General features: G+C 38.8%; 1 protein-coding gene across 3 annotated transcripts in view; it reads left to right on the top strand.

The window, feature by feature from the left end:
- Positions 1-23,018, top strand: part of FOXP2 (forkhead box P2) — a 422,877-nt gene that overhangs the window by 110,030 nt on the left and 289,829 nt on the right. For all 3 annotated transcript variants that reach the window (XM_065651464.1, XM_065651465.1, XM_065651478.1), the window contains one exon: positions 17,570-17,653. The gene's annotated coding sequence lies outside the window, so the exon portion shown is untranslated. The remainder of the gene's footprint in view (positions 1-17,569; positions 17,654-23,018) is intronic.

Genomic DNA, 23,018 nt, shown 5'->3' with positions numbered 1-23,018 from the left:
TTCAGAAATTCTAATTATACTTCTTTTTGTGCTACAGCAACTTTAGTATTTCTTCTAATATACAGTAAGTTGTTTTGTTAACATTGTCTCCATATATCTCTAAACTGCCCTTTGTTCAGAGAGATGACACACAGTCCCAGAATACATCTGATGATGATGGGCATTTCAATGTTTAGCAAAATATTTCTGTCATGTAGGCCATAATGACAGCTGCAGATTTTTGTCAGTATATTATTCAATGGCTTTTCTAATTGCAGAATTCTAATGATGGTCAAAAATGGAAAAAAATTAGGAGACAATCTAACAGCACAGCTTATTTCAGAAATTCCTGTGTGCAAGCATTTCTCATTTGTGTTGGGGGTTGTAAAATTTGTGTGCATAAACAAGTTAATGGAACATACTCTTTAGAATTCAAAAAATGTGATATATGCTAAAGTTACTAATCTGTAAATGGTGGTTGATAGTCCATTATTTGTACTGGCCATCCAAAGCTTTTACATTATCTGCAGCTGGTGGGTATTTCTGTTCCATCTGAGTGGTGATGATAAAGTAGGGTGTCACAAATGGAGAGGAGAAATGCAGAAACCATAGAAAATATATCTCCCACTTGGCAAAGTATTTTTTTAAGCAAAAGTATCATTAAAAAAAATTATATACCTCACTTCTATGGAAATCTTTAAATTGATAACTTCAGCTACTAAACAAAACTGCAGTACTGTACTTTCACCTCATGCAATAACCAAAATTAGTCAAACAATTCACGTCACCTGTTGCTTTATGATTTTCTTCACATATAACAACATAGAGGTGCACTAGGAACACTAAATTTAAACTTGTGTTGGAATTAACACTTAATACCAACCAAAATCCCTCTATTTTACACTTCAATGACTGAAAGAGAAAAAGTAGAATTAGCTACAGTAGTTTTGGTCAGAGCTTATTGACTTCAGCAATGAAAGAGATTAAAAATATATTGCAAATATTTTTTTTGCTGCGTGTCAGTGAACACTATTTCAATACCTATCTGGCACATGAGAAAATAAAGTTGGATTTATCAGCAAAGTTTGTGTGTCTGCTTTGTGATTAGTGTAGGCGTATTAGCATGTATGTTATATGAATTAGTTTGACTAAGGTTTTAATAGATCATATAGAGACTTTGGCATGAGGAAAAGTGATTTATAAATTCATAGTAAAAATAAGTAGATAAGATGCAAATAGACCAAGGAAGTTGTTCCTTGTATGGAATTCTTTGGTTAAGCCTCAGATGAGTTTCCAAATGTAAGAATTTACCTGAGCATATTTATATGTTGCTGTAACTGCTCACTACTGGAACCTCGTAAAAATAATGTAAAATCTGCTGAATGTAGTCCGGTTGTTTTATACTTGACATGGTGGGTTTGATCCTGTGTCCTGCAAATTCAAGATATCTTGAGAGGTTTGGGAGATATGACACAGGAGACCTGCATCCTTCTGAAGTGACAGCTGGAGGCCAGATGGGATTACCTTAGACACTCTGTGGACACTTGAGTAGAGCCTGCCATGTTTGCAGACTCGCTGAGAGGAAGGCAGAGAGTTTTATTACAATCAGTAGAGTCAACAAAATGCTGATTCAGAGGAGCTGAAATGATCCCAGTTGTATATTTATTTCCTCTTTTATCATATCTACTGAAAGGTGTGCAGTGGAGATCGAATCATAGATGTAACAGTATTGCATGAATCCCAGTTGTGGAATCCAAAAATAAACAAATTTCAGAAAGTGCTCAGTTCTGGCTTTAAATATGTTCTGCTGAAATCAGTGGGAAATTCACTATTGAAGGACATCAGTCCTGAGCTACGCTCAAAATCTCTTCCATCTAGTAGCATTTCAGAAATCACCTCTTGTAGCATAGTGTTTAATGGTAGCATCACGTGAAATTAATTTTTTTTTTGTATTTCATCGAAAAGTTTCAATTGCTTTAAATCAAGGACAGTTTACATTTCCTACAGGCGATATGCAACACAAGGCCTTTCCGAGACTGCTGGCAGGCAGTTTTCGAAAGGGGCCTTTTTACATTACAGTTCAGGGCAGCAGGATCATATTTAAATAAATGCTTTATGACATCAGTAACCCATGACTTTAATCTCTTTTGCTTTACCTTTGACACCAGCATACGGGTGCTTGTCTTTACCCACATTTTAATGTTTTCTCTGTTTATTCTTTCATTATTCCCATTAATTTCTTCTTCTCCATCATCTGTATTTCCTTCTTTATTCCTCTCTCCTACTTTCATTACTTAATTTTTCAGCTGCTTGTGTTTTTCCTGTTAAGACTCCTCAGGACTCTGGATAAGGGCAGGTGGAAAAGCTATTGCTGTGGAACATCTGAAGTGCATCTACTGTGGTGTGACAGACCATCTGTGTGCATTAAATGCCAGCTTACTTGATCTTTTTCATTTACTGTACTGGAATTATGTGTTTGTCCTTGTGCTTACATGGCCACATGTGTACCCAGAGCTATTTATTCGAAAGCAGCTAAAGTTGACAACCCAGGACACTCAGCAGTAACGTTCTTCTATGCAGTACTCTTACTTGTGCTTTCCTTCTTTTCCTCTTCCACCAGGCACATACCCCAAGTTCCGCAGATTGCTCTTATTGTCCTCTTTTGCTTTTGGCACTTGACTTCTGTTATTTATCATGTTTTAATCTCTCAGTTTTGAACAGAGATATTTCCCTTTTCTTTTGTTAACATTTGCTTGTGAAACAAGAAAAGTCTGCTTGTTTTGCTGAGAAGGTTTACAGCGTGTATCAATAGCTGTTTGGTGCAATGGGACCAAGATCAATTCTACGTAACGTAGTATTTTTGTAGAGAAGCTTCAGCCATTGTGACAATATTTATGTTCCTTACAGAAACAAGCCATGAGTATGATGGCTTGGATTTTGTAATTTCTGACCTATTTTAAATGAGCTAGAAGTTTTAATGGGATGTTTTGATGTGCATTGCAGTAACATGGGAAAGACTTGAGGCACATTTGATTGGGGACCACATGTATAGCAGTAGGAGATTTTTACAGCAAATTGCTGCTTTCTTAATTTCACACTGTTAGGGCTACCAGTGTTCAGAATGCAATACGTTTTAACAGTGTTATAGTATATAAGCAAGTATTAGCTAAATGTCAGTGTTGTGGTTCTATAAGGACAGCAGTTAAGCGTGGTGGGTCAGCTCTGGCCAGCTGCTTGCTCGCTCCCTCTCCTCAGCAGGACAAAGAGGGGAAAAATGGGATGGGAAAAAGCTTGTGGGTTAAGATAAAGACAGGGAAATTGCTTACCAGTTACTGTAACAGGCAAAACAGGCCTGACCTGCGGAAAATTAATTTAATTTATTGCCAATTGAAATAGATTTTGTAGTGAGAAATAAAATTAAACACATGGAAACATTGCTTTCCTCAGGAAGCGCCACCTCACTGTCTTCTTCACTGACCTTGGTGTTTGCAGGGCTGTTTTTCACACTATTTTCCCCCTCCTGCTCTGCCTGTGTGGTGGTTTTGCCCATTCCTAAAATCTGCTTTTCCTGAGGCACCACCATGGTGTCTCTCATGGGGCAGCCCCGGCCTCTCCTCTCAGAGGCCCCACAGCCCCCATGGCCAGTACCTGGGCACAAGGCACCCAGTACACTAAATAATCTATAGGATTGTTGTGTGAGATATCATTACTCGTGACTAAAAGGAAAAAAAGAACCCAGTGTGAACAGTGTGTCATGTTTTTCTAGGCTTTTGGGCGGAGTGAGAAACAAATCTTAAATTGAGAGAGCTCTTTTTAGCTCTGCTCCTGTTAGCGAATGCTGTTCAGGGAAGAGATGTGCTACAGAGGGCTTGAGGGTGGGTGGGCATTGGCCTACTTGGACTAAAGAACCAAAATATAAAGCATATTTTTACCATACCTAAATTACTGTGTTGGTAGAACAGTAAATAACATGAACAACTTTCTTGCAAGGAGAGGCCTTTGTTCATCACACAATAAGATCTGGAAACTAAAAGCTGAAGTTTAGGTATTACATAGTCATTCTCTATGGAATATAAACGTAAATTTTGTGTTTCATATTCCTGATTTTATAGGGCAGTGTGCTTATTTTTTCAGGGTTAGAGACTGTATGTTTGTGCCACTGATTATATATAAAAATGAAAGCAGTTTAGTAACAGAGCCTGTATGTTACCTGACAGTTTTTAATGAGTCCTAGTGGGTCACTGAAAAGATTTTCCTTCTGGGGCTTTGGATCAGACTCATATCCCTGATGGGAGTTTCCACAGGATCATATTCAGTCAGTTCTCATAAATTAAAATCCGTTGGCACTGCAACAGCCAAAGCAAATGATTTTACTGGCAAAACTAATCACATTGTACCTTTTTGAACTGAAGTTCTTACCTGCCAGGATTCTCTTACCATATGCATTTCAATCATCCCTCTTTAAAAGAAAATATATGTTAATATTTTGGAAAGCAAAAATATATAGTTTAGCTTATTAATATTTTACTGTATTTATGTTATATTGAGTTTGTACACTGCCTGGCAGTGTTTGTATGAGGGCCATTTTATGCATGCAACACTGATTGATTGATTGATTGATTGAAGAAATTCACCAGCTGAGCATAAAAATAGATAAATGTCTGTCCAAGGAAATTGATTGCTTTTAAAATATAAAAGCTATCTACATTCTCATTATGTTTTGACTTGTATGTTTCAGACAGAAGATGTTTTGTTTTTCGTGAGCAACATGTGCACCATACAGTGCAGGAGGCTGCTATGGAAATTGTTTTACTCATTATTATGAAAGTTGATGAAGAAATGAGAATTTGTATAAATGCCTAAATTAACTTGTGCCCTTCATTTGTTTGATTTTTTTTTAGTCCATTAAATAGATTAATCTCATTCCTGCACACTTGGTTCTTTATGAACAAATACATTTTCTTATCTTACGAAAATCAAAGATTTGATCACTGTTTCTTTGGCTTTTACCATTGGTTAAAACCACTAGGGTAAGAGGCTTTGCTGCTGTGACAGTATTGTCCAAAAGCTATGTAAAAATAGTTGTAGAATATATTACCTCTGTATTTACTGTGGGATCACATACAGAAACCGAGCCTGAAAAGCTGTAGTGCAGTTCTGAAGGTATGTGAGACAGTTCCCAAAAAATACAGTGTATTTTCAAGAGCTGAATTCGAATTTCTTCATACAATTTAAACCTATTGTACCAAAAGTCACACTGGATCTGAGAAAAATATGGCAGAGCAACTACTTGAATGGCCAAGTGAAAAATATTTTAAAAAGCATGGAATTACTTTTTCTACCTAAGGTCCAGCTTAGAAACTAATCACTCATGCAAATTGTTCTTCATAAAAGATCAAGTTATTGTCTGCAAGTTACTCTATAATTCATTTTGGTAATGAGTGATGTGAGAGACCAGCAGAACTAGATTTAAACTCATGTCTTTATTGATGTTCTTATCCTGCTCCACAGTGATTAGCTGTTAATATAATACCGGTGACTTATGTAACAATTACAATTAACATGAGCATTCATGGTGGTTTTGAAATGTTCTTTTTTTCTTAACTGAAGATCCTGTTTTGTTGCTGAGAGTTTTTGCTAACAAAAATGGATCAACTTCTTTGAGGTACATCTATGTACCCATGTCGTGTAGAATGGATGTATATCTTTCAGGAAGAAAAAGGACAATTAATGAAACATCCACAAGAAAATTATTGTAAAGGGATAACAGTTTACAGCATTTTTTGTTTATAACTATTAAGGAGCCAGATCTTTGTCTTACAGCTCCATTCCATTGCAGATGAGAGATTTGAAAAATGAACCTTTTAGTTCACTTGCACGATTGTGTACAAAGCTCACACACAATTCCTTTTAATATGTTTGCTTGAACTCTTGTGTGCGCATAGGGAGAGAAGATGAAGATTCATAGATTCATTCTGTCGCACGTTTGAAATACCTTGTATATCATTTATCAACAACTTAATCCTCCTTCTCAAGCCAGACACTGGTATTCAGCATTCTGGCAGACCTCTTGTCCTCTTGCTCAAAGCACTCAGTTCCTGTAGTTTTCGTCATTCTTCTGTAACAATTGTAAGAGGATAAAAGTTTGGAAAGTAGGAAAGATCAAGTGTCTGTCGTTACCCTGTCCTATCATGGGATCATTTTGTACAGATATCAGTGCCTACTATTGTAATTATTTTTCTTCTACTGCCAGTTAAAACCAAGTGCAACAAAATAATGGCTAGAGACAAAAGTAATGTGAACTGAGATGAGTAAAAGTCAAACTGGATGACCTGGACTCTCTCAGAATCCAAGGGCACATTCAGAGGGGACAGCAGCGCAGTACCTGTTATGCCTGATAAGCCACACAGGTCTCTGCTCACCAGCAGTAACCAGCTGTACCACTGCCCTGGCTGCGGTCAGTGTTTAGTAGCAGCACAAAAGAGGAAAACTGCCAGTCAGACCTTAACACTAGATAGGAGGAGAGCAGACTTTAGGCTGCTCGGAGAACTACTTGGTAAGATTTCCTGGGAAGAAGCTCTTGAAGGTGTTGGGGTCCATCAGTGTTGGTAGTTTTTTAAGTACCACCTACTAAAAGCACAGGACCAGGCAATTCCAAAATGCTGAAAATCTAGCAGGTGAGACAAAAAGCCAGCTTAGTTGAGCAGGGGTCTTCTTGAAATACAGCGAAAAAAGAAATTCCATGGTCAGTGGAAGCAAGGTCAGGCAACATGGGAGGACTACAGAAACGCTGCTCGCCACTGTAGGGAGGAATTTCATGCTGCCAAAGCTCAATTAGAATTGAAGCTGGCCAGTACTGTGAAGGACAATGAAAAAGGCTTTTTAAAATATATTAATGTCAAAAGGCAAAATAGAAATATCATTGGCCCATTAGTTGATGAGCATGGTCACCTTATTAACAGGGACATAGACAAATCTGAGATGTTTAATGCTTTCTTCGCCTCAGTCTTCAACACCGATGATGGACTTGGGGGCCCCATAACCCTGGATTAGAAAACCATGGCTATGAGAACAATAAACTCCCAATCAATCCGGAACTTGTATGGGATTTGCTTCTCCAGCTAGATCCCTACAAGTCGATGGGGCCTGATGGGATTCATCCAAGGCTGCTTAAAGAGCTGGCTGACATAGCAAGACCTCTCTCTGTGATTTTTCAGTGTTCCTGGAAATCTGGAGAGGTCTCAGTTGACTGGAAGCTGGCAAACGTTGTTCCAATCTACAAGAAGGACAACAGGGATGACACTGGCAACTGCAGGCCTGTCAGCCTCACTTCTATGCCTGGCAAAATCATGGAGAAGATTGTTCTGGGAGTTACTGAAAAACATCTGAACGACAGTGTGGTCATTGGTCCCAGCAAGCACAGGTTCATGAGGGGAAGGTCTTGCTTTACAAACTTAATTTCGTTCTATGACAAGGTTACTCACCTACCTAGTTGGCCAAGGGAAGCCTGTCAATGTGATCTTTTTGGATTTCAGTAAAGCCTTTGATACTGTCTCTCACAGTTTTCTCCTGGACAAGATGTCCAGCATACAGCTGGGTAAACACACAATGCAGTGGGTGGGCAATTGGCTGACGGGCTGTGCTCGAAGGGTTCTAGTAAATGAGGTTATATCGGGCTGGCAACCAGTCACTAGCGGAGTTCCGCAGAGATCCATCCTAGGGCCAGCACTCTTCAATGTCTTTATAAATGACTTAGACTCAGGACTTGAGGGAATACTTTGTAAGTTTGCCGATGATACAAAACTGGGAGGAGCTGTTGACACTCTCGAGGGCAGGGAGGCCCTGCAGAGAGATCTGGACAAATTAGAGAACTGGGCAGTCACCAACCGCATGAAGTTCAACAAGGGCAAGTGCTGGAGTTTGCACCTGGGACACGGCAACCCTGGCTGTACATACAGACTGGGGGACGAGATGCTGGAGAGCAGCTCTGCGGAGAAGGATCTGGGTGTTCTGGTCGATGGCAAGTTGAACATGAGCCAGCAGTGTGCCCTGGCAGCCAAGAGGACCAACCGTGTCCTGGGTGCATCCAGCCCAGCATCGCCAGCCGGGCAGGGAGGTGATTGTCCCGCTCTGCTCCGCACTGCTGCGGCCTCACCTGGAGCACTGGGTGCAGTTCTGGGCACCACAGGATAAAAAGGATATAAAGCTACTAGAGAGTGTCCAGAAGAGGGCTGTGAAGTTGGTGAAGGGTTTGGAGAGGAAGACGTATGAGGAGCAGCTGAAGTCACTAAGGGGAGACGTCACTAAGGGCTAAAGGGAGACCTCATAGCTGCTACAGCTTCCTCACAAGGGAATGAGGAGTGGCAGGCGCTGATCTCTTCTCTCTGGTGACCAATGACAGAACCCAAGGGAACGGCAGGAAGATGTGCCAGGGGAGGTTTAGGTTGGACATCAGGAAAAGGTTCTTCACCCAGAGGGTGCTGGAGCCCTGGAACAGGCTCCTCAGGGAGGTGTCACGGCCCCAAGCCTGACAGTGTTCAAGAAGAGACTGGACAACGCCCTCACACACATGGTGTGAACTGTGGGGTTGTTGTGTGCAGGGGCAGGAGTTGGACTCAATGATCCTTGTGGGTCCCTTCCAACTCAGGACATTCTATCATTCTATGGCTTTTCTCCACCCACACAATGGCGCAGAAGTCACTGTCCAGAACTTAGGGGACGCTCCATTTAGATCCAATGCTTCCTAGGAACAAGGCCTCTTATGTTTGGTGAGCATGTCATTTATCAGTTACAGATGAGGAACAGGACATCAGTGAGTGTGCTTTTGAGGTCATCTAATTTACAGGAGGAAAACAGATCCCATTGTGTGACTGCACAGTGGAAGATGGGGCATCATGAGTGGAACAAATGTGGTTCTTGAGAACTGGACGTAACTACAACTGGGGCCTGGAAGTCCCTGAAAATGAGCCCTACCAGTGCGTATTCTCCTCCTCTGAGCTTACTCTAACCATTTGTAGTTATTGGTGCCTTTTGGCCTCCACTTATATTTATCTATCCCTTTTATTAAAGAAAAGAAAAAAAAGTTTCTAACCTTTTGTATGCTTGCAACTTTTTATGCATTATACTATAGTGATACAAGAAAATTTTTAGCATATGGGTGGGCAGCCCACAATTTGGTTTGAGATCCAAGCCAGTCTAGATCCACCAAGGCCTCCTCAGTGCCCTTCCAATGTTTTGGACTTTTTTCGTATCTCTTTCAGTCATCTCTTTTTCAACCTGTAGCATCACAGTCTACATAGCTATTGCCTGTATGGGAGTCATCTGTAGTTTTGACTATTCTTGTTTTCTCTGAATCTTCTACAGGTCTGTGGTAGCCTTTTTGTCTAGGGAGGGAAAGGAGGAAAGAGCTATGCAGTAGGTTCTAGACACTGTTGCATTGCCACTGCATTTATATGGTTACATTTGTTTTGTTTTCCCTCACCTCCTTTCTTAGCACTTCTGTTGTTCAGTTTGCTACTGAAAATTGAACTGAGATTTTCACAGGACCGTAATTTATAGCTGCAAATGCTCGTTTTTCAGTTGTACAAAGCTCATCATTGCATAGTTAGCACTGTCTCTTCTCCACAGACGTCATTGTACATTTCTTCTCATTAAATATTACGTGCTATTTATCACTTCAGAGAGTTATATTTTCTTTCTCCATTTCTTCCGTCTACCCTCATCTTTACTCCCCGTGGTTTAGTGTTAGAGACATCATGGCTCATCCCCTTTCCAGATAATTTTTGAATATGCTCCCTGGCCCAGAGCAGCCAGGTCCTGCCCTGCCTGTGGATGACCCCCACCATCTTGACCCCCAGCCCATAGGGAGCTGCTGGTCCCTGCAGTTCTCTGACACCATCCTGTCTATTTATGTTTAAGCCTCCAAGATATTATAATCCTTTTTGTTTTCCTCAGTTGGACACAACTCAAAGCTTTTAGAAGGATGCCTTTTTCTTTCTAACCACCTCCTTCATCCTCTTTGTTCATGACAGCTCCCTTCTCTGGAATTTCTCAGTCTTTTTTGATAGGTTGTGTGCATTTCTTCTGAGCTTGCAAAAGGTGTCTTTAATAAGGCTCCGTGCCACCTGTAAAGATGTGACTCTTGTAGCTGTCCCTTTTTAGTTCCTTGTAACAAGCTTACTCATTTTTATTCAATGACCCTCTTTGAAATAGTGGTAGTGTTTTTTTGGCTTTTGTTGCCCCTTCAAGAACATAGATTCCAATTACATCAAACCAGTTATTGACTTTGACTAGAAATTTACTTTGGGTCATACCCTGATGTGACATGTACTTGTACAAGACAGGCAGAAATATCTAATGACCCTAATATTTATCTGCCATACTTACAAGGGCATTTTTCAGTGTTATGAAGGTGCTCTATTTCTTAGGTGTCTTTAGGGATTGGTTCAGAACAGGGGTTTTGTTTATATCCTCTTTCTCAATCTTGTCTTCCTTGGCCATTGCTGAAGGAGAGTCTCTGGGTTGTTTAACATGAATAGACTGTTAACTTCCAGATGGATCTGATACTCAAGAGCAGTCATTCTCTTATTTTTGTGAAAAAAAACCTGAATCTTTGAGCTTGCCCAGTAACCTGAAGTGGTGCATATGAAAATATAGCATAGCTGAAGACATAATTGTACATTTGTGTCTGTAGGGAGGACTGGTCTGTATGTACGAGTTTTCTCTTTACAGTTCAATGTAGCTCTGAGTAGGGAACCAAGGAGCGGCATCTTCTAGAGAGGCCTCTTACTCAGGTCACTGGGCAGAGTCTCTGAGAAGGAGCACGCCATCAAGAACTTAAAACTCTCTTACTCTTTGCAAAAGACACAATAAATGAAGTCATGCCAAATGTCGGTTTTAGGGTAGGACTGTCTGCAAGGATCCAGTCGTCTTACGGACATTTTGTTTGCAACAGTTATCTGTAGCTAACCATGGTGGTCGTCTAAGCTGTCCTTGAGGTGCCCAAAGGGAGGAGGTGGTAAGGCCGTGGAAAGCCTGTGGAAGCCCTGCGCTGATGAGGGGGTAACCCACTGTTCAGCCAAAGTGGGAAACACCTACTTACCAGATGCTGCGAACAATCAGCTAATGGAGATAGCAGCAATTGGTGGGACAGTTGCCTGTCTTTGTTTCCATGGTGTCTGTTTTGGCTGGAGATTGTAGTTCCCCAAGTAGGTTGTCTTAGAACCTTTTTTTTTTCTTTTTTTTTCTCTTCCATTTTTCCCACAGGTTGTTTGACTTATTTATCTTCTTTTTATTTATTTCCTCTCCCCTCCTTGTTTTCCTTCTGGTTCTTTAAAAGCTTAAGAGGTGTGTATGTGTCATGTTTTCTGGTAGTTTGTGGGATTTTTTGTGTATTTTGATGGATTAGGTGTGTTCTGCATTGTTTGGGAAGATGGAGTTTAACTGTTCTGTGTTTCTTTTCCCCTGGAAGTTGTTTATGTGGCTGTTTATTTTTTTAAATATTTTTTTGTTGTTTTCATTGGGTTTTCAATTTATTTATTTAGATGGGATTTTTGTGTGTGGGGAACAAACAGGAGGAACTAGAGCTCCTCATGCAGATGCAGAGCTATGGCATCATTGGAATAAACTGCCAAGTGGCAGAACAACTGCAATGGTGGGAGCTCAGTGAGGGATGGATGCGAACTCTACAGAAGAGTCAGGCAGAGAAGGGGTAGGAGGATTGCCTTTTATGTGAAGGAGCAGTTTGAATGTGTGGAGCTCATATGTGTGAAGGTTTTGATACAACACAAGGGAAAGGATTTTCAGTGAAAGGACAGTTCTGCAGCAGAACAGGTTGCCTAGAGAAGCCAGGTTGTGGAACCACCTTCTTTGAAAGTTTTGAAGATGCATCTGGGTGATGTTGTAAGTGACCCAGTCTAAATTCAAGTGCTGCTTTAGGCAGGAGTTTGGACTAGACAGCCTCCTAGTGTGAGTGACTGAGTCTGTGATATGGTGCATGTATCACGGCAGAAGGATCAGGTGCTCTTTGACTTTATGCATTACTGATTTATAAATCTGTACATAACGTCTCCTTACAAGAACAAACTAGATGTATACGGCAAACCAGGATGATCACCATATATGTGATCTCGTGAGATCATACTTCTGAAAGTTGTTACATCTACGTTCTCATCTGATAGTATTCCTGAATCCCTTCTAATCACGTCACATGAGAACATGGGAGAAACAGATTGTAATTCTGGAAATAATTCACAAAATTGCAGTGCCACTTTGTTTGTGGTATTGTAGATCAAAACTATTTAGGAATATTTCATTGCTTTCTTTTTTTCTTTATATTCTTCTCCCCCAATTACTATAGCCTGCTGCAGTTTATTACAATAATTAAATTCAACAACAAGTGGAAAGAGGCTCTTCTCTGAGCTGTCTTACAATAAATTATATGTTTTCAGCAGAAAGACAGACATGCCTGAAGATAAAGTAAGGCATGGTATCTGTGCACATTGGATAAATTGTGGAGGAATCTCCATGAATATAATATCGGTGTCATACATACTTATAAGATTAGTGTCAACACGGGTTATCTATCACGTAAGTGCAAGTCAAGCAAGTTAGACCTGCCTCAGGGGTGGTTTAGTCTGTACACCCAACTATTCAGACAGTGCTGCTCTGGGGATTTTGGAAGAGAAGAGGGAGAGGGGGTGTGATTTTTCATTTGCTCCAGACTTGTCGTTTATTTGTGCTGTCTCCATTTTCTCCAGTGTCCCTTGATAAGTTCAGGTAATCAGTGTCCTATTAATCTTTAGGATAAGCAAGACCTAAATGGAACACCCTCCCTCTCCAGCCCCTCCTCCCCAAGAGACGTTTTATGTAACCTGTACATCAGGTACACAGTGAACGGGACATATCAGAAGTAGATGATGTATTTAGTCCATAACATCATTTTTTTTCTGTCATTGGCCAGTTTCCAATGCCTTAAATACTAAATCTTTAATACTTTTCTATAATGATATTATTTTCCTTGACCTATTTGTGTAGTTGTACCTTGTTGTGATTACTGGAGTATAGATATTTTGATGAGCAAATTCCATGTTGTGAAAATTCAAGATCAATTTTAGTGTTACAGAATATGATGTGAAATTTTATGAGTACATAGCATTTGTTAAAATATTTGGAAAAGATATAGTTGAGGTGGTTGACAGCTCAAGAAGCATTCAGGAATTAATTATTTTCTCTGTGCCAGCTAAAAAACCAGTTCTTTCTCCCACTACCACAGTACTTCTGTTTCGACTCACTGGTAACGAAACAAAATCCAGCCTGCCTTCGTCTAAGTAGTAATGTAGAGTAGCATGTAAAAATTGGCTAATAAGATCACAGTGGTATGAAGGTCTTTTCCTAGGCTCATTTAACTTTGGAATGATTACAAAACATAAATACTAATTTATTTTGCATGTTCTTGTTAATTATAATGGCATTCAATAGTGCTCATCTGGTTATGAGCTTAGAAGTAATCTATTGTAGAAATTGCCTAACTCAGTACTTGGATTCAGGAAGAAAAGGAGTATCTTCTTTTTTCTATTTGCAGTTCTGTAATTTAGATAATATTCTTTAAAAATGCATATTTTTGTAGTGTAAATGGATGTCTCTAAATAGTTTAAATATAACTAAAAATATGTAGCCTGACTACTAAGTAACTTTAAACATGTTTATTTCATTTAGAAGATACAGATTGTGTGTAAACCATGTGTTTGCAAGTAAAATTTGGGATGTCCTGTTGACATACTGCAATTTAAGTCTTGCTCAGCAGTGCTATTATGAATTAAGACTTCTATTGTTGTTGTTTGCACAGGAGGACTATATGATGGAAAGGTGGAAGCTATAGATATCAGTGAATGTATATGCCTTTAAAATAGTAGTCAATCTCTAGCAAGTAATTCTTGCTTTACTGAAGCCAGTTGTGGTTTTGGCCTAATCTATCTGATTCAAAACAAGTATATCTAAATATAACTTATATAGGTGGCCCTCAACCATGTTCTAAAACATTCCCGAATACTTCAGTGAGTAGTAATTCACTGAAATATTTTATACAGATACCCACTTCAAGCAGTTATGCACAGTTTGAACCATTTTTACTCTAGCAAAAATGCGAACAAGTAGGTTTTCTGTGAAATAGAGACACAGTGGAATGGCTGTTGATCTATCTAATAGTACAACTGCTTAAGATCTGTAGTGCGCTTTGGTGGGGTTATTTACATTTTTAAAAAGACCAAAGGCCACCAGCAAGGCAGAATAATGAATAAGAACATGTAGTCTCAAATCAAATTGTTGTAATAAAGGCAGTGTTCAAACATATAGCAGGTAAACTTATCCTAATGATTTGTGATCTAAACATAAAATGAGCTAAGAGATGAATGCAACAAATAAATGGATGAGTTAAAGGGAATGGCTTGCAGCATGTGGGCATTATATTTGTTTAAGTCAAGTTTCAAAGGAATGTCCACGTATAGGAATGAATTTGGCTTTCAATTTGAATTGAATTATTTTTTTATCTAGTGATTTCTGAAATAACCATGACAAGTCACATACATAAGAGCCAAATTCTTTTACTTGTGCTCATAATGAATAATGCTTAATTATGTAAAAAGATAAGTACAGCATATTTTGTGACAAAATGCTACCAACTGCATAACATGGTTGGTGTTGAAAATGGTTCTATCACCTATCAAGCTTCTGTGCTAAGTGGGTGATCATAATGGTTACACATTTTGTCATTTGGAAACAACCTTTATTAGAATTGCTCTAAATCTACATTTTAATGAGCATCTGCATATGAATTTAATTTAGTGTTTTACCAGTGAACTTTTCTCAGATATTACACAAGTTTGTAGTATTTGCATGTTTAACTCAGATTTAGGGACTTGAATGGGAAGACAAAGCCGAGTGGCATGCAGGTGACTTTCAGTTCAATAGCATTCTACTGTTCACGTGGTGAGAGTGTCCCTGCCTAAGTAAACAATACTACATTGAGCTGCCAGAATTGCTTGAACTTGCATCACTGCAACTGTATTTAGAAGCAAAATTCTGTCTGGATGCTTTTAAGGCTTTGGTTGGCAAGTTCTTTGAATTTGAATGTAAACTTTTAAAGTTCAGATGGAATTTTTATATGTTGAAGAACAGAAAAAAAATCTTTATAAGCACTGTCCATATAGGACAGGTAAACAATGACACTAAAGATCTTCTTGCAATGGTCCAAGGGCTGGAACGTGCTGACTCAGTTGGAGGGAAGCGTAGAGAAATGTTATGGTTAAACTGGAATAACTGGAATGATTCAGCTCCAAGTTTTAGGATATAAACAAAAATCCAAACAAATCAATGTTTGTAAGAGAAGTAATATTATTTTTGAGAGGCAGCTGCCTTCGTCAGGTAAACCACACTGGAAGGTAGTGTATTTGAAACATAGGTAAAAACATAAGTATCTAAAGTGAAAGATTTATACAGGTAAAAAATTTTATAGTCAAGACCTGCCACCTGTCTGTTACATATCTGTCATGTTTCCTATGTGCAATTCTGCCCGCTTTAAATATTCTGTACTAACTTCCAAAATATTCTAGAAATCCTGATATTTCAAAAAGACTGGAGATAAAATTTTAACAATCAAGATTAATGAGTGTGGTTGTTTTCATGTTAAGTATAATTATGATAAAATATTATTGCCAGAGATTCCTTCTGAGAAGGCTCTATCTCTACCAAAATAGGTCATGTTTTGGTGGAAGATTTCATACATCATAACTATATTGGCTTTCTTTCTGAGCTGAAGGAAAATGTGTTTAATAGGATTCAAGCTAAGAAAACTGAGTGTTTTTAATATTTTTTGGCATAAAGGAATATAGAAAAAACCAAAATACAGAATATTACATGGTAACATCTGTCAACAAACAATAAGTGTTATGGAAGAAATGACCATAACCTGGATTTTTCTCTAGACTTTAGGTGCACAAGACGCTTCAGAGATTTCGAGGCATAGCTACACCTGTAATCCTTTAATGGGGAATAGGAGAGCAAGGTGAATGCTGCTCTCTCAGCTGGCTGGACATTTCCATTCTGTGACCACATGACCATCAAGCAAAGTTTCATTGACACATATTTTACTTTCCAACAACTTTTAAGAATGCCACCCATCTTCACCTCCTTATATTTGCCTTAGGATCCTTACTTGTTTTTAACATTTTCTTCTTTTTTCTCTTAGTATTTAGAGCTCATAAGATTTCCTTCTCATTTCCTAGTGCTGTCCTGCTGTGCAGGGGTTTCACGTAGTGTTTATTCCTCCAGCTTGTCATTCTTTGCTCTTCCTTCTTCGCTTGCTCTACTACAGAGGCTGCCAGGTAGCTTTCAGTTTTCTAGGAACTTCGACCTTCCCAGCAGGTTTTGTTACACTCTACAAACAAAGGAAGAAGTTAGAACTGCAGCTCTTTTAAATGTCCAAGCATCTTGTAACAAAGTGTGTATTAATAATGCCAGTTGGAACATAGATTTTTTTTTTAAACTGTAGGAAAGCAGTCTTTTATAAAATTCTACGTTCATTTTACTCTGCAGTCTGCTTCTGCCTGACCTTGTCAGCAAGGGAGAATTGCCAAGAGGCACCATTGAGAGGTAGGATCAACTTCAGAAGTAGCAGAGTTTCAGGCACTAAGGCTATGTCTATATTAGCAAATTAAACAATGCTTGGAAATATTTCCAAATCTCTGACACAGTTTCAGTCTTTGCAAACTAATATTGCTCCAGAAAATTCCCAGACATTTCGTTGACCATGTGCGTTAGACAGTTTGCGTTCAGCCCCTCTGTTTTGGAGTGTATGTGAATACACTAGCATAGGTGTAATATAACCTGTAACAGTTGATTTCAGCTCAGGCATAGATGTAATCTAAATATACTAATATACTTTCTGTGGACCTGCATGGTCTTTATTTCTTCTGCCTCGTCCAACCTTCTGCCTTCAATGCCGTCTTGCAATCTCAGCTTCAAAGCTGTTTTTTTTTTCTTTTTACTTGTCCTTTTGTCCTTCCTAAAATGCATCTAGATTTAAATTTTGTTGGCATGCTGTCTCCCAACTTCTGTTCCTTCCTTCAGATGACATTTTAAACTTATTGGTAGTGATACCGTGTGCAGTTCTCTGTCTAGAACAAACTGCTTCAGGGAAGCCTCCTTCTTGTTTGCCTTTAGGTACTTTAGTAATAAAAATAGAATAAAGAAAGTAAGACTAGACTTTGGGTGATGCCTTGTGTGTCCCTGTACTGCAAGGCAGAAACTTGATGGACAATTATATTTCTTTGTGGACTACAGTGAATTTATTCTTTAAGCTGACTACTTCTTAAGAGAATCTTTCTCAGATTGCTGTGTCTTTCAACCAGAATGTTTATGTCAAAATAGAAAAATGAAAAATGATAACTCCTTCCTTTCTCTTTCAGAATACTCATGGGTCAGCTTATGCACATCTGGATGTAATTAGAGGATGTGATATAGCCAAATTCTATTTTGTTTTCATTAAATGATATCTAGTATAAATAGCTGCAAACATTTCTTTTTGTCTTGTCAGGATGATGGTACTGGAATTGATTTTGGACATCACTCCAGTTGAAGGTTGAAGTAAAAAGGTCTTTTTGAGGCTTAGAAGAAGCAGGTGAGTACAGGTCAAGCATCATAAATCTTTGAGTATTGTTTTTTTCAACTTTCTTCTGGAATTGCTGTTCTTGCTTACCAGTCCATATTCAAATAGCTGATATCTGCTTCCTCTGATTCAGTGGGAAGTGTGACTGCTTGTATTGTGACTAGATAGCAGAGAATGTTTAAGTTCTGTAGGTGTTCCCTACTTGCTTTTTCAGTGCCTGTCACAAAAATAAGTGAAAACATGGTTCTCTCACCAAGTGCTCTGGAACCCTGGAGTTAAGTTTCACTGTATAGTTTCATTACATGAGCCGCATTAGGAGTATGATAATTAAGGAAATTTGGTTAGAAAATTATTTTAGACTATATTTATAGAAATATTTTTTGTAAAAAAGTAAAAGTTTAAATAGTAACGAATCCCTGAGTTTGGATATTCTTAGTTTCCTGAAACCAGGATGATCTCTATTCCACTGGTAACCAGGAATATTCCGTGATGTCAAGGACCATGAGTTCCCATCTTGTTTGAACTGCTTTGTGTGTTAACAGTCTGAACCTGCCTGTCGAGAAACTCTGTTAGTGGGTCTGGTACCACCCTGGGCTTTCCTGCACGGAGTACCTTGCTTTGCTCCAGACCTACACAGCTATCTTGGGTGAATCGGGTACAACTGCATATCAGGTTTTTTACCTTAGAGGGATCTGGAGAAAGACGTTCTGGAGGAATTAGTGTAAGTTGAGAGCTTAGCAAGCCACTATCTATTTTAGATTTGTCATACTCGCTATTGCAACAAAGAATTAATCTACACATTAAGTGTTGCAATTGTTCACATTATGCTCTTCCTAGAGGGGTAGGAAGTTTCTTGAGAATATTTCCAGAATTTTTCAAACTCAAAATTTTAGGCAACATTTTAATGTCTAAACTGCAAAATATGCTCAACTGGTGCCTGATACTAAATCTTATAATGCAGTTTTCAGCAGGTTACAAAAGACTAACTCACCATAATAGGAACCAACCCAAATTGCTTCTATGTGCACCACTGTTTCTGAAGTAATTACGTATTGTTTCCCTGTATGCCATGTGCAATAACTGCTAAGTTATGAGAAAATGTTCAAATATACCTATATACTCCATAATATTGATATATCCATCTTCATGAATTGATGGCTGAAAAGGGCAAGAAAAAGAAGTGCTTCCAGGAGGAGTTAATGATGGTGATAGTAATTAGTGCTGAAACTATGTTTATAACAAGTTTTCTAAAGTTACACCCTCTGGGAGAAACCACAGACCTTTTTAACCTAATTCAGAGCAGTGCAAAACAAGACCGTCCTGGTATGTGTTTCGCTGTGATTGTCTTTACCCACTGGGTAATGAGAAAGGAAAATTCTTTTCTTCTGATTTAACTTCACCTTTTTCCAAGGACTTAAGGTGCTGGCCTGAAGGGTACAGTACGAATATGGTGAAACCATAAAAAGAAGAAAAGATAAAATATTAACTTTAGTGATGTTATAAATCAAAGGATACACAGGAGTATACAGGGAAACTGTAGACATTACTGGCATCACATATAAATTTGTGTATGATGGCTGTATGTTAGTATGTAGTAATGTATTTGCAAAACAATGCTTTTTTTTTACATTACTCAATTGAGAAAATAATATAAGCAGTCAGCTTTTTTGTTTTCTAGGTAGCAATGGAAATATGACGGATTTCTGTCACATATTTATACACATATGTCTGAACGGTGTAACTTGTTTGTAGTAATACTAGATCATTTCTTCATAGACGGAATCAGTATTTTAGAGAACTGTTTGGTTTGATAGAAACTGTGTAGAAACCGTATAGTAATTGTGTAGTAATTGAAATCTGGTGAGCCAACAAGAGATTTTAATTTTTTAAAGGGTATTTTTTTTCTGGAAATTTACTATGTTCTGTACCAAGTAATGTCAGAAATGCAGTAATACTGACTTGTCTGTCTATAATAGTTTGGCAGTATCATTTTATTGAATTCCTGTATGTCTGGAACTTAAGGCATATGGAGGAAAGTAACTGTTATTCTGTTTCCTCCATTATTTTGTTCCATAACTTTAAGTTAGATACAATCTATAAAAATGCCTTCTGTAAAGAAAGCCAAAATCTTTTTGGCCTTTTTAGCGCTGGTCTCTATTTCTTGCAGCATGTGCAAGTGGAGACGGAATGTTTTGTAGTCCTTGAGGAAATAGTAGTAAATTCTGAGTGCTAGTTCTTCAGTATGTCATTTAGAGTTGATAGTTTTTTATGGCAGGACATGGTGTCTTTGCACTGATTGGAAACTGGGATTCAGTCGTATAAGTAGTGATAGAAATACATACAGATAAAATTGCATTCATGAGTACCTTTTTAATTAGCAGAGAAAAAATCTGTTTGCTTTCTACCCTGTCTTTCAATAGAACACTTAACTGTTTAGGAGTAAGTTTTGGAAAACTGAGTTAAATGTGGAAAAACTGAGATCAAGAGAAAATTCCATATTGGAAAGATGTGAAAGCAGAGAACAAATGTTCCATTTTTGGACTGATGGCTTAAATACACACTTTTGGGGACTATTAGTGGTACAGTTACATCTGGATTTTCTGAGTTAATTAGGCCTTGAAAATAAAGCTAAGGAAATTTTCTAAATATGAATATTTTCTGTGTTAGTGAACTGAATTGGAGTTGTGGTATTAATTATTGTTAAATTGATCTAGCTCATCTATCCTGTTTTAGCAATTTGTGGAAGAGCAGACATTGTGTTCATTCCTGTTTCTTACTGGTGCTACAGGACTTTAAACAGCACGACTCATGTACACATATTTTACCTGTATACATTTTGTATATCTACCAAGTATTGTAGAAGCACAGAATAGTTTGTGTTGGAAGAGACCTTCAAAGGTCATCTAGTCCACCCCCCATGCAATGAGCAGGGACATCTTCAACTAGATCAGGTTGCTTGGAGCCCCATCCAGCCTGGCCTTGAGTGTCTTCAGGGATGAAGCATCTACCACCTCTCTGGGCAACCTGGGCCAGTATTTTACCACTCTTGTAGTAAAAAAAAATTATTCCTCATGTCTACCCTGAGTCTCCTTTCCTTTAGTAAAACCATTACCACTTGTCCTGTCTTAACATGCCCTGCTAAAAGCTCTGTCCCCATCTTTCTCATAGGCCCCTCTTAAGTACTGAAAGGCCACAATAAGGTCTCCCTGGAGCTTTCTTCAGACTGACCAAGCCCAACTCTCTCAGCCTGTCCTCACAGCAGAGCTGTTCCAGCCCTCTGATGATCTTGGTGGCCTCCTCTGGACCCTCTCCAACAGGTCCATGTCTTTCCTGTACGGAGGGCTCCAGAGCTGGACGCAGTACTGCAGGTGGGATCTCACCAGGTTGGAGTAGAGGGGCATAATGACCTCCCTCGACCTGCTGGCCACGCTCCTTTTGATGCAGCCCAGGATACAATTGGCCGCCTGGGCTGCAACTGCACATTACTGGTTCATGTCCAGTCTTTCATACCCCAGTACCCCCAAGTCCTTCTTGGCAGGGCTGCTCTCAATCCACTCTAATCCCAGCCTGTATTGATACCGGGAGTTGCCTGAACCCACGTGCTGGACTTGCACTTGCACGAGCCATGGCTGTAACCTCCCCAGGCCTGCATGAACCCCACGACTCATGGCTGTCACCCCATTCTCAGTCTATATATGTATGTTTATTTTGTATAGGGGAAAGATAATCCTATTGTTAGATTAGTACAAAAGTACATCTCATATATAAATAGTTATCTTGCAGCTGAACTACAGCTCTCTAAAGAGTTATGTAAAGACTCACTGCTGGTGATCGTGTTGATGAGTGACGTGAAACATCTGATTTACAAGTCTTTCCATCAGCTAGATAATGGATTGGCATTAACTTTATCCGTGAAGAAGGCTAACCCTTCCACATGTCTAGTCAGAAGGCAAATAAGTTTTGATACTGCTGTAGGTGAAGGGGACGAGGATATGCAGCATAATGCTGAAAGGAAAAGATGTCTGCTTTCCAGGAAGTAATAGGATGGGAATTGATGGGCTTTGTCTTCAATCTGGTTTCCACCAGGAAGAGTCTGAAACATAAACAGTACTTTACATATTAATGAAATCGTATTAGAATTGTGGAATTTTGAATTATCTTTCCAGGGTCATTGTGAATAGCTGTAAATTACTGATTTGGGGAACCTGAAGGCAACTTTCGTCAAAAAGTAGTTTACATTGGTAGACTCTAATTTGTGGCCTGGAACTATGCGGTAGTAAATTTTTGCTGTGATTATACAAAGTAACAAACTATAGATTTAGACTGGCCAGCTTTTCAATTCAGCTGAACATTAAGTACAATCTTAATGGTCTGATTTGCTGGGAAGAGCACTGTTACAATGAGCTGCTTTTTACAGCCTATACCAAATATGAACTTGCACCACTTATTACAAAGTTTGTGCTTTGGGAGATACTTTTCACAGTATCTAGGAGTGATGCCCCGTATTTCTTGGAATTCGTCCTTAATGATACTTTCTTCAGAAATGAGTCGTTGCTCAAATACACTGTTTTGTGGTTTCTAGCACAGACTTTTTTAAGGAAAAGCTAGCTTTAATCTGGTGGTTTTTTTCAAGTGATTGCATGAAATGAGGAGAGATGGTGTGCATCTTAATAATTTTATGATTCTTTTTTCTATGTGACATGAATGGGAGGTGAGAACTCTTAATTTTTAACTGAACTGAATACAGGTTTCTAAATGCAGCCTGCTTGAGAACAGAGGACCATTACTGTAGTTGTCATGTAAAATAAAGTTGGACTCTGAAGCTCCTTTTTAGCTGTCAGCTTTATTAAGGAGCTAGTGGTGTGTTGAACTAGGCACACGCATTATATAAGCAGTGTGTGGTAGTGTCTAGGGAGAACTTTCTCTCTCTTCACTGCTGCTTTATTAGGCCTCGCTCACTCCTTCACCGTTGCCCTGTCTCACTCCAGCTTTCTGGCCGCAGCTCACGGCACAGTAGGTCTAATGTAGATTGACGCCTTTGCCAGAGGACTGATTGAAACTTGTGTCTCATAGTTGCTAATGCTCACTCAACCATTTTATTGAAGATAAAGTAAATAAAATAGATCGCCATACGAGAATTCTCTGAAATCAAATGGAATAATTTGACAGGTTTAAGCCCATGAAAAAGCCAAAGCGTTGAACAGATGGGAATAGTTTTTATGCACAATATACCAGGAAAAGATGTCTGCTGGCTTGATGTTAAACTGTTAATGGCTTTTACCAAAACTATAATTGTTGAAAATATTATCATCATTTTCAATGGAATTTCCATTGGTGTTTAAATTGTTACTTCTCTCAAACAGAGGGATTTTTTTTT

Source organism: Caloenas nicobarica, chromosome 1 (assembly GCF_036013445.1).
Source record: "Caloenas nicobarica isolate bCalNic1 chromosome 1, bCalNic1.hap1, whole genome shotgun sequence".
Classification (NCBI taxonomy): Eukaryota; Metazoa; Chordata; class Aves; order Columbiformes; family Columbidae; genus Caloenas; species Caloenas nicobarica.
The sequence above is the reverse complement of the archived record's forward strand: the minus strand, read 5'-3'. Positions and strand labels throughout refer to the sequence as shown.